General features: G+C 45.9%; 1 pseudogene; it reads right to left on the bottom strand.

Annotated features, from left to right (window-relative positions):
• Nucleotides 1–4,220: 4,220 nt before the first annotated feature.
• On the bottom strand, nucleotides 4,221–16,118 carry LOC129656490 (cytochrome P450 4A11-like; annotated as a pseudogene).
• Nucleotides 16,119–16,358: the final 240 nt, after the last annotated feature.

Genomic DNA, 16,358 nt, shown 5'->3' with positions numbered 1-16,358 from the left:
ATCATAGCACGCCAGGCCTCCCTGTCCATTACCATCTCCCGGAATTCACTCAAACCCACATCCATCGAGTCAGTGATGCCATCTAGCCATCTCATCCTCTATTGTCCCCTTCTCCTCCTGCCCCCAATCCCTCCCGGCATCAGAGTCTTTTCCAATGAGTCAACTCTTCGCATGAGGTGGCCAAAATACTGGAGTTTCAGCTTTAGCATCATTCCTTCCAAAGAAAACCCAGGACTGATCTCCTTTAGAATGGACTGGTTGGCTCTCCTTGCAGTCCAAGGGACTCTCAAGAGTCTTCTCCAACACCACAGTTCAAAAGCATCAATTCTTCGGCGCTCAGCTTTCTTCACAGTCCAGCTCTCGCATCCATACATGACTGCTGGAAAAACCATAGCCTTGACTAGATGGACCTTTGTTGGTAAAGTAATGTCTCTGCTTTTCATTATTAGAGAACTGCAAATCAAAACTACAATGAAATATCACCTCACACCAGTCAGAATGGCCATCATCAAAGAGTCTACAAACAATAAATTCTGGAGAGGATGTGGAGATAAGCGTACTCTCTTGCACTGTTGGTGGGAATGTAAGTTGATATAGCCATGATGGAAGATGGTATGGAGATTCCTTAAAAAACTAGGAATAAAACCATCATATGACCCAGCAATCCCACTCCTAGGCATATACCCTGAGGAAACCACAGTTGAAAAAGACACATGTATCCCATTGTTCATTGCAGCACTATTAAAATAGCTAGAATATTGGAAGCAACTTAGATACCCATCGACAGATGAATAGATAAAGAAGTTTTGGTACATATACATGACAGAATATTACTCAGCCATAAGAAAGAACACATTTGAGTCAGTTCTGATGAGGTGGATGAACCTAGAACCTATTAAACAGAGTGAAATGAGTCAGAAAGAGAAAGATAAATATCATATTCTAACACACATATACGGAATCTAGAAAAATGGTTCTGAAGAATTTATTTACAGGGCAGCAATGGAGAAACAGACATATAGAATAGACTTATGGACATGGAGAGAGGGGAGAAGGTGAGATGTATGAAAAGAGTAACATGGAAATTTACATTACCATATGTAAAACAGATAGCCAACGGGAATTTGCTGTATGACTCAGGAAACTCAAATAGGGACTCTGTATCAACCTAGAGGGGTGGATGGGGAGGGAGATGGGGAGGTTCAAAAAGGAGGAGATATATGTATACCTATGGCTGATTCATGTTGAGGTTTGACAGAAAACAACAAAATTCTGTAAAGCAATTATCCTTCAATAAAAAAAAAATAAAAAAAAATTGTGAGACAGGCTTTTTAGTCTCCTATTGTTCTCAAATAAAACTTGAAAGAAAAAAATACCTGACACAGAAATTTCAGTCAGTATATTGCATTTGAACCTTGCTTGGGCAACATTTTCCTTTCTAGTAAGTTTGTTATGCTTTAGTGTTCAGTGAAATCTATTACCCATCTGTTCTTTAACCTTCTTGTAAAAGCTTCTACATTATTTTGTCTTCAAGCTTCAAGGGAGATTTCTGTATGTGGCTTACAGTTTGAGAGAAGGACTAATTGTGAGATGAGTCTTTCTGAAGTGCCAGACCAAAATAATACATATGTATGATGTGCTCTTCTGTGCTGCAAATAAATATTTAATGAGGCACTGCAGCAAGTATGGTTAATTTTAATACCAATAAATGCAGTCATCTTATGTTTTTAACATATGTCAGTTCTCTGTGTAATTTTCTCTGTAATGTTCTGGATTTCAATTGATATTTCATGGTGTTTAGTGGAGTTTTTTGTTGCTGTTTTAAACTAAAATTTTAATTTATATTGGTATCTAGTTGATTTGCAATGTGTTAGGTGTACAGCCAAGTGATTTAGTTATACATGTACATATATCCATTTTTCAGGTTCTTTTTCCATATACGTTATTACAGAATACTGAGTAGATTTCCCTGCTATGCAGTAGGTCCTTGCTAACTATCTCTTAAAATATAGTAGTGTGGATATGTTAACGCCAAGCCTCTAATTTACCTTGCCCCTAATTTTTCCATTTGGTAACCATAGGTTGGTTTTCCAACTCTGAGTCTTTCCTCCAAACTGCTCCCTTACCAGCTTAACTGGGATCCCAACACCATCTTCCTTTGTCTGAACTCATGATGGAGGGTAGTTCACACACAACAGATGGGGCCACATGTTGGACATTTGTCCAAACTAAAGGTCAAGGGTGGGTAACCACCTACACTCAACCAACTCCCAGCCCAATCTACAACCCTTTTGGGTTCCTCTCAGATCTCTGCCTTCCCTTCCCCTAAGACCCTGAACAATGAAATTTTCCTTTATTGGTTCAGCAATGTGGTTCAGTGCTATATGAAGAGAGTGAGGGACCATAATCTCATCCTCTCAGAGTGACCAGTCTGTGCCTTTCTGACTCCCTGACACTGGGGAACCTGCCACGTTTCCTGCCCAGGATACTCCAAACTAACTTTCTTCCCCACCTTCAGTCAAACACAGAGTGTCCATCTGGCCCCTTCTTGGAGCATAATGAACTAGCCTCGTGACCTAGGAACCAGTTGCAGGAGAACTGGTCTCAAGGTCCCAGCTTCAGGCACTGGGGAGATGTCCCTTCAGAAGGCACATGGTGCAATCACAGCACAGCACAGGGCTGAAGGGACGTCTCCTCTGGCACCAGGGCCCTGGGCTAGGAAGGGCAGGGGTGGGAGGAAGAGGACTTGTGTGCAGAACCATAAGATAGCAGGGCTGGGTGCAGAAAGGCTAGAGGTGGAGTACATGGGGCCTGGTTCTGGTCAGTGCCCAGGGTCAGGAGGACAGGCCCCAACATGGTCTCCAGGAATGGCAGGGCTGAAGAAGCCTGTCCTCACACAGAGTGGCCAGTCCACATGCCAGGGATTCCAAGGTGCCTGTGGGAGAGGTGACACCAGCTGTCCTGGATTCGAGCCTGACATCCGCCCGCAACAGCCAAGGCTTGTGCCCAGCTAATTCCTCTCAGGTCCTCCAGCACAGGTGTCCACTCTTGGCCTCTGAGGAGCCTGAGGCCTTGCCTGTGAGGAAGGGCTGCCAGGAGGCTGGTGACATGGCCAGGCTGGGCTCTGATTAAATCTCTTCTGGGGTGGAGACCCTTGTGCCTGGACAAGTCTATAAAGTCTTCCCTGCTAGCACAGGGTGGGTGCTGGCTGGGCCCCTCTACAGATGTGGTGAGGAAGCTACCAGAGAAGAGCAGGAGGCTCCTTCCCCGACAGGTGCTGGTGTGAGCATCTTCCCTTTGAGCCTTTGGAGACAAGCCCTTTCTCCTGACTCAGCTGTCATGGGGGCCTCAGATGCCAGGCAGGGTGTGGGGCATGAGGGACCCCAGAGTGTGAGGCTGCAAGGGGGCTGGACATGCTCTCCCTGCTGGCGTTCCAGCCCCACAGAGCAGGTGTCATCTCCCTTCCTCCTCTCCGCTGTCTTCCCTCCACTTATCTCTCTTCTGTTTCATCCAATTCCTTTCAGAGCAGACATACACACTCCATATGATATTGTGAACTTCATGCAGAGATGGGGAAAGAGGATGCCAAGTGAGTGAAACAAGGGTAGGCCCATCTCACACACGGGAGAGAGCTGAGCACAGGGCAAAGAAGTCACACAGGACTTAGCAGGTCCTGTGATGGCTCCCGAGGTGTCCTCGTCCTAGTTCCCAAAACCCCAGAACAAGCCTGTTTTATCTGAATTACCCAGGTAAATCACAAGTCCTGATAAAAAAGAAGATTATGTGAAGACAGAAGCAGAGGGACATTTGATGCCTCAGGACTTGAATGTGGAGGAGGGCCCAGGAGCCAAGGAATGCAAGGATTGCAGCTCCAGATGTGAAAACAGCAAAAAGTGCAATCTTAACCTAGGTCTCTGGATAGGGGACCTTCCAACATCTTGGTTGTGTTCAGGGAAACCCATTTCTGACTTCTCACTCCAGAACCATCAGAGGATAACTTTGTGTTGTTCTAAGTCCCTAAGGCAGAGGCAAATTATTGTAGCATCAAAATAGAAGTGAATCCAGGGATAGATAGGCAGGCAGAAGGGAAAAAACACAGGAGAGAATAGACATGCTGGAGGAGAGCAGGCAATCAGGATTAGGTGGACAGTAAGAGATACAGGGGGTCAGAGACAGATGGAGAGACAGCAGATAGGGAGCCTGGAGAAAGGTGAGAGGAGAAGGGCTGAAAGTGTGCTGCTGGGCAGGAGGCAGGAGATGAGGCAAGCTGGCAGGTGGGCAGATCAAAGCTGGAAGTGGGCAAAGGGGCAAGGACAGGGAGAGTGACAGCAAGACAGGACGGCAGGCAGGGGCCCTCAGAGCTTGTCTTTGTCCCCACCTGGATCAGAGAGCTTCCTGAGTTGAAAGTGGATCCCATTTTTGGATCTCTGCACCATGACTGGAGCAGGCACAGGGACCCTGAAGGGATCCGGTGACAGCTCAAAGCGAAGCAAGGTCAGGGCCACGGCCACCTTCAACTCATTCATGGCAAACTGCTTCCCAATGCAGTTCCTAGGTTTGGAGATAAAAAGGAAGTAAGCAGAGGCTTCTAACCCCTGCTGAGCACAGGGAATCAGGGCTCTCCTAGAGGTGGCCCAGCCCTGATCCCTTCCTTACTCATCACACTGAACTTGCCAGCGAACCTTTGGGCCAAACTCTCCCCCTGACCTAAGACAAAGCCCACCTCTCCAGGGACTATCTCCAACTCCCTACTCCTGCTCTCAGCAGGAAACCTGGGGAGCGTCAGTGCTCTAAGCCTCAGAGTCAAGTCAAGTGGATCAAGATGTGAACTAGTGCTTTATTCACCTGTCCACTGGCAATGCCCGGTTTCAGGTCAGCCCAGGGCACTGTAGGGGGCAGGGGTCCTGAGACACCCTCTCAGGATCTTACCACCTATGGTGGAAAAAGAGGCTGTTCGGTCCCAAGAGATGATAAGACAGGGTTGTGCAAGGAATCAGAATGGCAACAGGGAGCCTTCCTAGAGAGGACAAGGGTCAATGACCCTGAACCTGCTGACCATTTGCCTCCCAATTAATGGTCCGACTTCTTGTCTCCCTTCACCTCCTTGGTCAATCTACCTTTGGAACCTTCCCATTCTAATCCAGAAATGACCTTCCTAACCATCCCTTGGGCTCCTCATCTGGCCTTTTCAGCCTCCATTCCTCCCCTCGCTCTAAACCCACAGTAGCTCCAGGCCTGCTCTGTTCCGCATCACAGGGAGCACACGTCCCAGTGCCTCAGCGGCATCACAGCCCTCTCTGGATTCTTCCTCACTCACCTGGGGTCTGTCCCTCTCGTCTTCCTGACTCAGGGACGGTTGGGGTCCCTTCCCCTCGCCTCTGCCATCCTCATGCTCAAGGCTCCATCCAGTGACCACCACCCTCACCCCCTCTGCTGGCTGCACCTCTGCCCACTCTGGACCCTCAGGGCACCATGGATGTAACTCAAGGACGCAGCACATCCAGTGCCCAGCACAGTGCTGGATCGTGGATCCTCCACAGTCTGCCCAAGGAATGAGTGAGTGAAAGAGTGGATGTGTGAATGACGTCTGTCTTGAGGAGACATGTTGTTGACAGTGAGCCCTGGGGGAGGACAGCGTTATCATCCCTGTGTTCCCGTCTCCTAGCACAGGTCTTGGCACACGGAGACACGCTTAATACATACTTTCACCTTTGAACAATATTAATTGAATTGAAAACAACTCAAATGGACTGAGAGTATAACAAATATTCATTCTGACCTAAAATCAAGCTGCCTAGTGCCTTTCCTCTAGTGGCAGCTGCATGACGTGCAGCCATGTCTACAGGCAAGGACTGGGCCCTGGTGTAAACCAAATCCTAGAAGCAATTCAGGAAGACAGTTTGCTTCAAAGCTGTTCTGTGAATGTTGATTCACAGTTGAAAATTTCCTAGAACTGTAGAGTCAGAAAAAACTTGTTTCTACTAAGTTACAAAGTCACTGAAATTACGATGCCATGGACTGTATGTAGCCCATGGGATTCCCACCAGTCCTTGGGATTCTCCAGGCAAGAATACTGGAGTGGGTTCCATTTCCTTCTGCGGATGTTCCCAACCCAGGGATCAAACACAGGTCTCCTGCATTGCAGGCAGACTCTTTACCAACTGACCTATCAGGGAAGCCTAACTTTCTGTAGCCTTTACAATTTCACAGCAATCATTTAAGAGTGTATCATCCAGGTTAACAGCTATTTCAAGGGTGCTTTATACTTTACATGCCAGGGATTTTTCAAATGCATCTGTCAAATACAAAGAAGCTTGCCCCCTGTAGGGAAAGAGCAAATTAACCAAGATGACATGGTCAGGCTCTCTCGCCCTGCGGCCTCTTGCTCTTGCCCCACAGTTTGTAAACAATGATTATGTAACAGATGAGATCACTGTATGGCACTGCATTCACACTTCACATGGTACTCGCTTGGACTGGGGCTACTTTTGTTATATAAGCTCTACCTGGAAAGGCCCTGGGGGTGGTGTGTGGTACACCTTAATTAGTTTCACCAAGAAAACCCTGGCTCCTGCTGCATTGGGGCTACATTGGAGCAACATCATGGTTATGTTATATGAGGTTATGTTCTGACTGTGTTCCGGCTGCCTTATGGTTATGTTATGACTGCTGCTCCAGCTGCTGCATCAGCGAGGAGACAGGCAGTGTTATGGCAGCCTTGCCAGCCAGGAGAGAATGGAAGTGTCTGCAGTTCCTATGGCTCCTCCAGTCTTCTTCCAGCCTCTTAGCCCATGCCTTGACTACCCTGGGCTCAGCAAACAGTGTGCACAGTGTGAACAGCAAGATAGTTGGCACCATGAGCAGGATCAGCAATACACTCCCCAAAGCAGACTTGATTGTCCTCCACTTTGGATCAGCAATACACTCCCCAAAGCAGACTTGATTGTCCTCCACTTTATGCTTTTTCTTACTAACATTAGACTCTGTAGAATCTGGGACTATGGTATATAACCTCTGCTATTATATACAGAATTTTGGCAACAGGAAAATATGTCACGGTTATATTAATACACAGTCAAAACTATCGGAGTTACTGCAGAAATAGAGAACACACTCATGACCGTGAAACTTTCTTCAAACTACAACTGTAACTGATCCTATACATGGAAGGAAGCTGAAGTTCCAAACCCGTGCAAACATGACAGATACTGTGAGGGGAGATTGGTGAATTAAACAGAAAGGCAGTGTGTCAACTAGGAATGCAGGAACAGAGAAAATAACCTTTTAAGGTGACTGAAATTGTGCTAACCAAACGTGTAGTTTAACGTTCATGAAAACTTTTAGTGCTAAAAAGTCATACTCCTAAAGTGAGATAAACTCTGGATACTTTGGATTGGCCACTGACATGGAAATGAGGTCAATCCTTGTGGACATCAGGAGGTCAATGCCATTGTGGAGGGCCCTGAAGGCTTTCTTGTACATGGAGACCCAGGCCTCCTTCTCAGCACATCAATATACAAAAACAGAACTTCATGCTCCACATATGAATGTAGACAGTCACACACAGCAGGTAGCAACCAGTGACATCTGCTTCCCCCAGTACAGAGGCCTCACCTGGATCCTCCTGAGAAGGGCAGGAAGGCATGGCTGTGTCGAGTAGAACCTGATGTGAACCAAGATGGGTCAAACACCTGCAGAGAATACACCGGGGCCAGGACATGTGGAGTCAAACTCCTAGCATCAATCTACCAGGGGACAAGAATCTCAGAGCAGGAGCAGGAGGACAGGTTGCTGTGGAGAGAGCATCCCATCTCCTCCTCCCACCACCATTGTACCTCTGGGTTTGGCCACACCTTTGGGTTGTGATGAAGCCCATAAAAGGAGAGGGGAGGATGATTCCTGTGGGGCAAAGAGGACAGAGAGAAGCCTGATGGTCCCATAGTGCAGGGGATGTGCGTCTTCACAAATGTCCTGGGAGCCACCATGGGAGCACCCTCCTTCACTCTGAATGAAATGATGCTCTTGAAGACAGGTGGGTGGGGCATGACAAAGCACATGAGCACTGATTAGGAGAAGGTGATCAGGACTCAGGATTAAGAAGTAAAAGAACTTCAAGGTTACACTTAGGAGCAGTTGAGTGACAATTCACATTTATCAAGTGTCATTATGACTCTGGGGAATATGTAGTAACTCACTTAATCCTCACACAGCCCTCAAGGCAAGCACTCCTATATCTATGAGCAGATGAAGCACTTGAGCCTTAGAGGGATTAAGGGTTGGGTCTATGATTCCACAGCTAGGAGGGAGTACAGCTGGCATTCAGACTCACTGGGAGGTGAGTTAGTGGGTGGCCTCCAGCCATGGCAGGGCTCTCAGATACATGATCAGCTGCTCTCTGCCATCTACTAGGGGGCACCTCAGAGAACAGACCAACTGACCCATGACAGTGCAGTCCTTGAGCTCCCTTCTTTACTTAGACCCCCTATGAAAGAACCATGCCTCCCCCTTTGTCTGCTTTTCTCTTAAGCCTTCATGTTTCAAGGAATTAGAATTTTAGGCTCCATCATACGACTATATAGAAGGGTCAACATTTGTTTACTGAGCTTTTGTTGCATTCAAGCTCTGTGTCAATCATTTTATTTCAATTGGAGGTTAATTTATTTACAGTGTTATGTTGATTTCTCCTGTACAACAATGAAAATAAGGCACAATTACATACACACTTCATGGCAAATAGATGGAGAAACAGTGCCAGACTTTATTTTTCTGGGCTCCAAAATCACTGCAGATGGTGACTGCAGCCATGAAATTAAAATACGCTTACTCCTGGGAAGAGACATTAAAAGCAGAGACATTACTTTGCCAACAAAGGTCTGAAAGGTTGTTGTTGAATCATGTGAAGACACCGGGATTCTTGGCCCCCGGAGGAGAAGAATTCAATCCGGGGCCAGAGACGAGGCTTGAGCTCAGAGCTTTTGTGTAATAAAGTTTTATTAAAGTATAAAGGAGATAGAGAAAGCTTTTGACATAGGCATCAGAAGGGGGCAGAAAGAGTACCCCCTTGCTAGTGTTAGCAATGAAGTTATATACTCTCCAATGAATCCAGTTGAACTATTCCAAATCCTGAAAGATGATGCTGTGAAAGTGCTGCACTCAATATGCCAGCAAATTTGGAAAACTCAGCAGTGGCCACAGGACTGGAAAAGGTCCGTTTTCATTCCAATCCTAAAGAAAGGCAATTCCAAAGAATGCTCAAACTACCGCACAATTGCACTCATCTCACAGGCTAGTAAAGTAATGCTCAAAATTCTCCAAGCCAGGCTTCAGCAATATGTGAACCGTGAACTTCCTGATGTTCAAGCTGGTTTTAGAGAAGGCAGAGGAACCAGAGATCAAATTGCCAACATCCGCTGGATCATAGAAAAAGCAAGAGAGTTCCAGAAAAATATCTATGTCTGCTTTATTGACTATGCCAAAGCTTTTGACTGTGTGGATCACAATAAACTGTGGAAAATTCTGAAAGAGATGGGAATACCAGACCACCTGATCTGCCTCTTGAGAAACCTATATGCAGGTCAGGAAGCAACAGTTAGAACTGGACATGGAACAACAGACTGGTTCCAAATAGGAAAAGGAGTATGTCAAGGCTGTATATTGTCACCCTGTTTATTTAACTTATATGCAGAGTACATCACGAGAAACGCTGGACTGGAAGAAACACAAGCTGGAATCAAGATTGCAGGGAGAAATATCAATAACCTCAGATATGCAGATGACACCACCCTTATGGCAGAAAGTGAAGAGGAAACTCAAAAGCCTCTTGATGAAGGTGAAAGTGGAGAGTGAAAAAGTTGGCTTAAAGCTCAACATTCAGAAAACGAAGATCATGGCATCCGGTCCCACCACTTCATGGGAAATAGATGGGGAAACAGTGTCAGACTTTATTTTTCTGGACTCCAAAATCACTGCAGATGGTGTCTGCAGCCATGAAATTAAAAGACGCTTACTCCTTGGAAGGAAAGTTATGACCAACCTAGATAGCATATTCAAAAGCAGAGACATTAGTTTGCCAACAAAGGTCTGTCTAGTCAAGGCTATGGTTTTTCCTGTGGTCATGTATGGATGTGAGAGTTGGACTGTGAAGAAGGCTGAGCACCGAAGAATTGATGCTTTTGAACTGTGGTGTTGGAGAAGACTCTTGAGAGTCCCTTGGACTGCAAGGAGATCCAACAAGTCAATTCTAAGGGAGATCAGCCCTGGGATTTCTTTGGAAGGACTGATGCTAAAGCTGAAACTCCAGTACTTTGGCCACCTCATGCAAAGAGTTGAGTCACTGGAAAAGACTCCGATGCTGGGAGGGATTGGGGGCAGGAGGAGAAGGGGACGACAGAGGATGAGATGGCTGGAAGGCATCACTGACTCGATGGACGTGAGTCTCAGTGAACTCTGGGAGTTGGTGATGGACAGGGAGGCCTGTCGTGCTGCGATTCATGGGGTTGCAAAGAATCGGACATGACTGAGCGACTGATCTGATCTGATCTAATCTGAATGAATCCAAAGAATGTCTGGAGGTTGTAAAGACCTCACCAGACCTACTCCCATAATTTACATTTTAAGATAACAGAATTAGCCAGAAAGTTTAATCCAGAGACTGTCCTCAGGCAGGATACATCCTTGTAAAGACGAGGTCTACTCCAATAATTTACATTTTAAGATAACAGAATTAGCCAGAAGGTTTAATCCAGAGACTGTCCTCAGGCAGGATACATTATTGTTATATAATCCTAAGGAATGTAGAGAAGGAAAAAAGTTTGTCCTTTCTTCCTCTTTGAGAATTCCAGACCCCTATCTCCTTGGGGACCCCTAGACTCCCTATCAACCTGCCTAGGAAATGACTCTCTCAGGTCCATCTAGTCAAAGCTATGGTTTTTCCAGTAGTCATGTATGGATGTGAGAGTTGGACTATAAAGAAAGCTGGGCACCGAAGAATTGATGCTTTTGAACTGTGGAAAAGACTCTTGAGAGTCCCTTGGACTGCAAGGAGATCCAACCAGTCCATCCTAAAGGATATCAGTCCTGGGTGTTCATTGGGAGGACTGATGCTGAGGCTGAAACTCCAGTACTTTGGCCACCTCATGTGAAGAGTTGACTCATTGGAAAAGACCCTGATGCTGGGAGGGATTGGGGGCAGGAGGAGAAGGGGACGACAGAGGATGAGATGGCTGGAAGGCATCACTGACTCGATGCACATGAGTTTGAGTGAACTCTGGGAGTTGGTGATGGACAGGGAGGCCTGATGTGCTGTGATTCATGGGGTCACAAAGAATCAGACACAACTGAGAGACTGAACTGAACTGAACACATAAAGAATTTTAGCAGCTGAGAGAAGTGTAATGTTTATAGGAATATACAGCCAAAATTTTGTTGGAATGGACTACAGAAATAGAGAACACACACATGACTGTGTAACTTTCTTCAAATGGCAACTGTAACTGATCACAGACCTGACTTGAAACCTCAGGGCATGGAGGGCAGCTGGAAATCCAAACTCATGCAAACAGGACAGATATAGAGAGGGGCTAGTTGGTGAATTAAGCAGAAAAGGCAGTGGGCTGGACTAGGAATGTGGTAAGAAAGAAAACCACTTTTAAAGATGACTGATAATTGTGAAAACAATCATCTGAAGTTCAACTTTCGTGAAAACTTCTAAAACTAAAAAGTCATACTCTTAAAGTGATGAAAATCCAAGAATAATTTGGATAGGCCACTGACATGGAAATGTGGCCAATCATTGTGGATGTCAGGAGGTCAATATCTCCATGGCAGGCCCTGATGCAATTCTTATACATGGAGACCCATGCCTTCTTAACAAACACATCAGCATACAAGAACATAACTGTGTGTACTTCATATGAATGTAGACAGTCACACACATGGGGTAGCAACCAGTCACACCTCTTCCCCAAGTACAAAGGCCTCACCCGATCCTCCTGAGAAGGGGAGGAAGGCATGGTTGTGTCCAGCAGGACCCGGTGCAGACTAGGATGAGTCAAACACCTGAAGAGAGAGTACCGGGGCCAGGACAAGTGAGGTCAAACTCCTCCCACCAATCCACCAGGGGACAAGTATCCCAGAGCAGGAGCAGGCGAAGGAGTTGGTATGGAGAGAGCATCCAATCCCCTTCTCCCTTGGCCATCATACTGAAGAGGAAAATTTAAAACCTTGCACCCAGCTGGAAATAACCTCATGCTCTTTCTGCTTCTGCAACTCAGCTAGCTCCTGCAAAGTCACATAAGTTACATAGTTTCAGAAAGAGAGAAACTTACAATGCTAGGAGCTGAAACTTACCTCCATCACCCTTGTCAATTACCCAGCCCCTGTAATCATGCTTAACCATGTTTGTGGAAAGATCAGGCATCTCCCCTGCTGTGTCCTAACTGCTGCTTCTGCCTGCAGGAGACCCTTAGTTTGAACTAGCCTATAAAGAGTTAGAGATGCCCACTAAAGTCTGGTGTCATGTACTGTCTATAAAAGCTCTGTAACTCGGTTGTTCAAGCCTCAGAACTGGAAGTGTTAACTCCTCTGGGCTCACCAGCGTAGTAAACCTGAAATTTCCAACTTTCTGAATGTGGTGCTTGGTTTCTTGACAGACCAACTTCTGCAACAGTATTTCCATCACTCTAAAAGAAATGGTGGTCTTGTAAGACAGGCCGTCTGGGCATGACAAAGCACATGAGCACAGATTAGGACTACCTGACCATGGCCCCAAATTGAGAAGTAAAATAATTCACAGGTTACAACATTTAGGAGCAACTCAGGTGACAACCTATATTTATCAAGTGCCATCATGGCCCTTGGGGAACATGCAATAACTCATTTAATCCTCACACAGCCCTTAAGGAAGGCAGTCCTATCCCTGTGATGAGATGAAGCCCCTGAGCCTCCAAGAGGTAAGGGATGTGTCTATGATCACAGAACTAGGAGTGGCAGGGCTGGGATTCAGACCCACTGGGAGGTGAGCCAATGGGTAGCGTCCAGCCATGGCAGGGCTCTCAGACCTCATCATTGGCTGTTCTCTGCCATCCATCAGAGGGCTCCTCAGAGACTGGACCATCTGACCCATAACAGTGGAGTTCCTGAGCTCCTTCCTATACTTAGACCCCATATGGAAGAATCACACCTCTAGCTTCTGTCTGCTCTTCTCTGAAGCCTTCACATCTCAAGGAATTAGAATTTTAGGGCCTATTACAAGATGACATTCAGGAGCAAACATTTGTTTGTTGAGCTTTTGCTGTGTTCATGTTCTGTGTCATGCATTTCACACACCTTATCCTAGCTCAGTTCAGCTGCTCAGTGCTCAGTAGTGTCTGACTCTTTGTGACCTCATGGACTGCAGCACGCCAGGCTTCCCTGTCCATCACCAATTCCCAGAGCTTGCTCAAACTCATGTTGTCCCCTTCTCCTCCTGCCTTCAATCTTTCCCAGCATAGGGTCTTTTCTAATGAGTCATTTCTTCGCATCAGGTGGCCAAAGTATTGGAGTTTCAGCTTCAACATCAGTCCTTCCAGTGAATATTCAGGACTGATTTCCTTTAGGATTGACAGGTTTGGTCTCCTTGCAGTTCAAGGGACTCTGAAGAGTCTTCTCAAACACCACAGTTCAAAAGCATCAATTCTTCAGTGCTCAGCTTTCTTTATGGTCCAACTCTCACATCCATACATGACTACTGGAAAACCATAGCTTTGACTAGACAGATGTTTGTTGGCAAAGTAATGGCTCTGCTTTATAATACACTGTCTAGATTACTCATAGCTTTTCTTCCAATGAGCAAGTGACTTTACAGAGTAAATAATTACCTTAAGTTGGATACAATAGTCATGTCATCACACAACTAGAAAAGCACACGTGGATTTCTGATCTACCACGTGGTCCTACAGAGTGATTAGCTGAGTGGTGAGATGAAGTTTATACATGCAGGTAAGGAGTGTCCAATAGGGAAGGTGATGGGCTTGCTGAGCTCTCTGCCAATAACTGGTACTGGTGGGTAGAATCTCAGTGCCTCCTGATACACATGTGGTATAAAGCATCTGGTCCAGATGGTCCCTGAAAGGAAGCCCACCTGAGGGCAGGCAGGACTGGACAACCAGGATTCTCTCTACCTAGGTGGGACAGGATTCTTCTATCTCCAGGACACTCACCATGTGATGGAGGCGCCATCCCCCAGGAGCCTCTGGATCTCTTCTGGCACCTCTGCTGATGCACAGGGTGGGAGACCAGAGAATAGAGGATCCAGGAGATGCCACTGGTTGTTGTCTCCAGACCCTTGAACATGACCTTGTCCACCTCAGCATGGAGGTCCTTGTCAGACAAGCTGCTCCCATTCTTCATCTGTGGAGGCAGGGCCAGTGTGTAGGGTCTGCCCTTCCTGTGTGCTTCTGCCCAAAGGCTCAGGCCTCTCCTGCCCACACTCACTCTGGCAAAGAGGAGGATGTCCAGGAAGTCCAAGGGCCTCCATTTCCTCTCCTTCTCCAGCTCTCCCTCCTTCTGCAGGTGAGACTTTCTCCCCTTGATAATTGAATCTGTCCCAGAACAGTGGTTCCCAGCCAGAGCTGAGGACTCTGGGAGCCCAGATGCAGCCCCATCATAGCTGCAAATTCTTATCTCTATATGGCAGTAGCACATGTGTGTTGAGGTGTGTGCCACATAAGATGGGTAATAATGTGTCCATGTGTCTGCAAGAGGGAACAGGCTTGGCTGTAGAAGGGAGTTTCAGCATTTGACAATGTGTATGTGCACTTCTAGTGTGTGATGTGTGTGTCTCTGGGATTGACCGCATTATTCTGGGGGGCTGTGTCTGATGGATGTTTGACAGATATATCTGTTTGAGAGTGAACTGTGATTGAGCTTGGTGTGATATGTGCAGATGAAAGAGAGGTGGACTCACCACCATCAGTTGGACAGAGTAGGCCATGTGCCCCATGGAGGGCCTCAGGATGTCATGGTGGAAGGCTGGGGTCAGCATCCCCCCGTACTGGAACCACATCTGCCCCTCCAACAGGAAAGTACCATTCCCTGGACCACAGATGGATGTGTGTGGGGGTCGGGGAGACTGGATCAGAGGAGTGACTGGGGACTGCATAGGAGGAACCCAGATTGTCAGAAGGAGGTATGTGACAGGAAAAGTCAGGAAGGCCAGTACATTTCCAGCAAGTGAATTTCCAAAATTGCTGTTCCATTAAGATGTGACAGTTTGAGATAAAGGTTAAAAAAGAGTAGGAGAAACAAGAACCTACGGTATAAAATGAGGAACTATGCTCAATATTTTGTAGTAAGCTATAAGCGAAAGGAATCTGAATCCCTGTGCTGTACACCTAACATTGCAGAACAAGGTAAATCAACTACATGGGAATAAAAGTTTTTTAAAATGAGTTATAAAAACTCATATACGTTTGAAGTATAATCACATTCTGAAAACATTTAAAAATCTCTTTCCTTTGATAGTCATTATTACTTATTCATTGTACAGAAAAAAATTAAGAAAACGGAGACATCTCAGAAGTTTTATCCATAGTGATACATCATGAAAGATCTCCTCCTTTCTAGTATATGAAGAATAAAATTGTGCAGCTTATAGGGTTATTTTTTTAATTAAAATTTTTTAAAATTAATTTAGTCTGTTGTGCTAAACACAGGTTGTGCTGGGTCTTCGTTGCTACGTGCAGCCTTTTTCTATTTGTGGTGAATGGGGGAACACATCTGGTGCTTAATAAGAGTTCATGTTAATAGTACTTGTTATCTCTTATTCTTTAGATCTGAGAAAACACTACAGAGAGTTGTTGCTACTATCATGAGTATTTTTAATAATAATAATAATATTATGAACTGCCTTCCCTTCCTGATGATTCTCAGCTATTGATCTGTCTCACCCACTATGAACTTACCTCCCATTCCTGACTCTCTCAGGCTTCAAGGATGGCTGGTAGAGAGTCACATACTGATGATGAAGGGCCAGTCTTTGTTGGAATTTCACAGACCCAGGGCATGTACTCAAGAGGGAAGATTTGCTCCTGCTGGTATGTGGGTTTCATTCTACCTGTCCTTGGCAGGACCACCTTCATGTCGTTAGGGTCAGAGGTCACGGGGCTAACCTTGCTCACCCATGGAAATTGAGGACGAATACATGGGAATTTCTCTGTCCTTTTCAGAAGTTGTTGCTGACTCTGTTCCTTTGGAACTATAACAAAAGCAAAAAATAAAAAACAGCAGCAACTCTGTTTTAAGGTCAAGTGCTTGAGGTAAGGCTGAATGTTTGAATAGGCATGGCCAGATGGTTCTGAGGGTATCCACAGAGATCAAAG

The sequence above is a fragment of the Bubalus kerabau genome, chromosome 6, assembly GCF_029407905.1.
Source record: "Bubalus kerabau isolate K-KA32 ecotype Philippines breed swamp buffalo chromosome 6, PCC_UOA_SB_1v2, whole genome shotgun sequence".
Classification (NCBI taxonomy): domain Eukaryota; kingdom Metazoa; phylum Chordata; class Mammalia; order Artiodactyla; family Bovidae; genus Bubalus; species Bubalus kerabau.
This window is presented reverse-complemented; position numbering and strand designations above follow the sequence as displayed.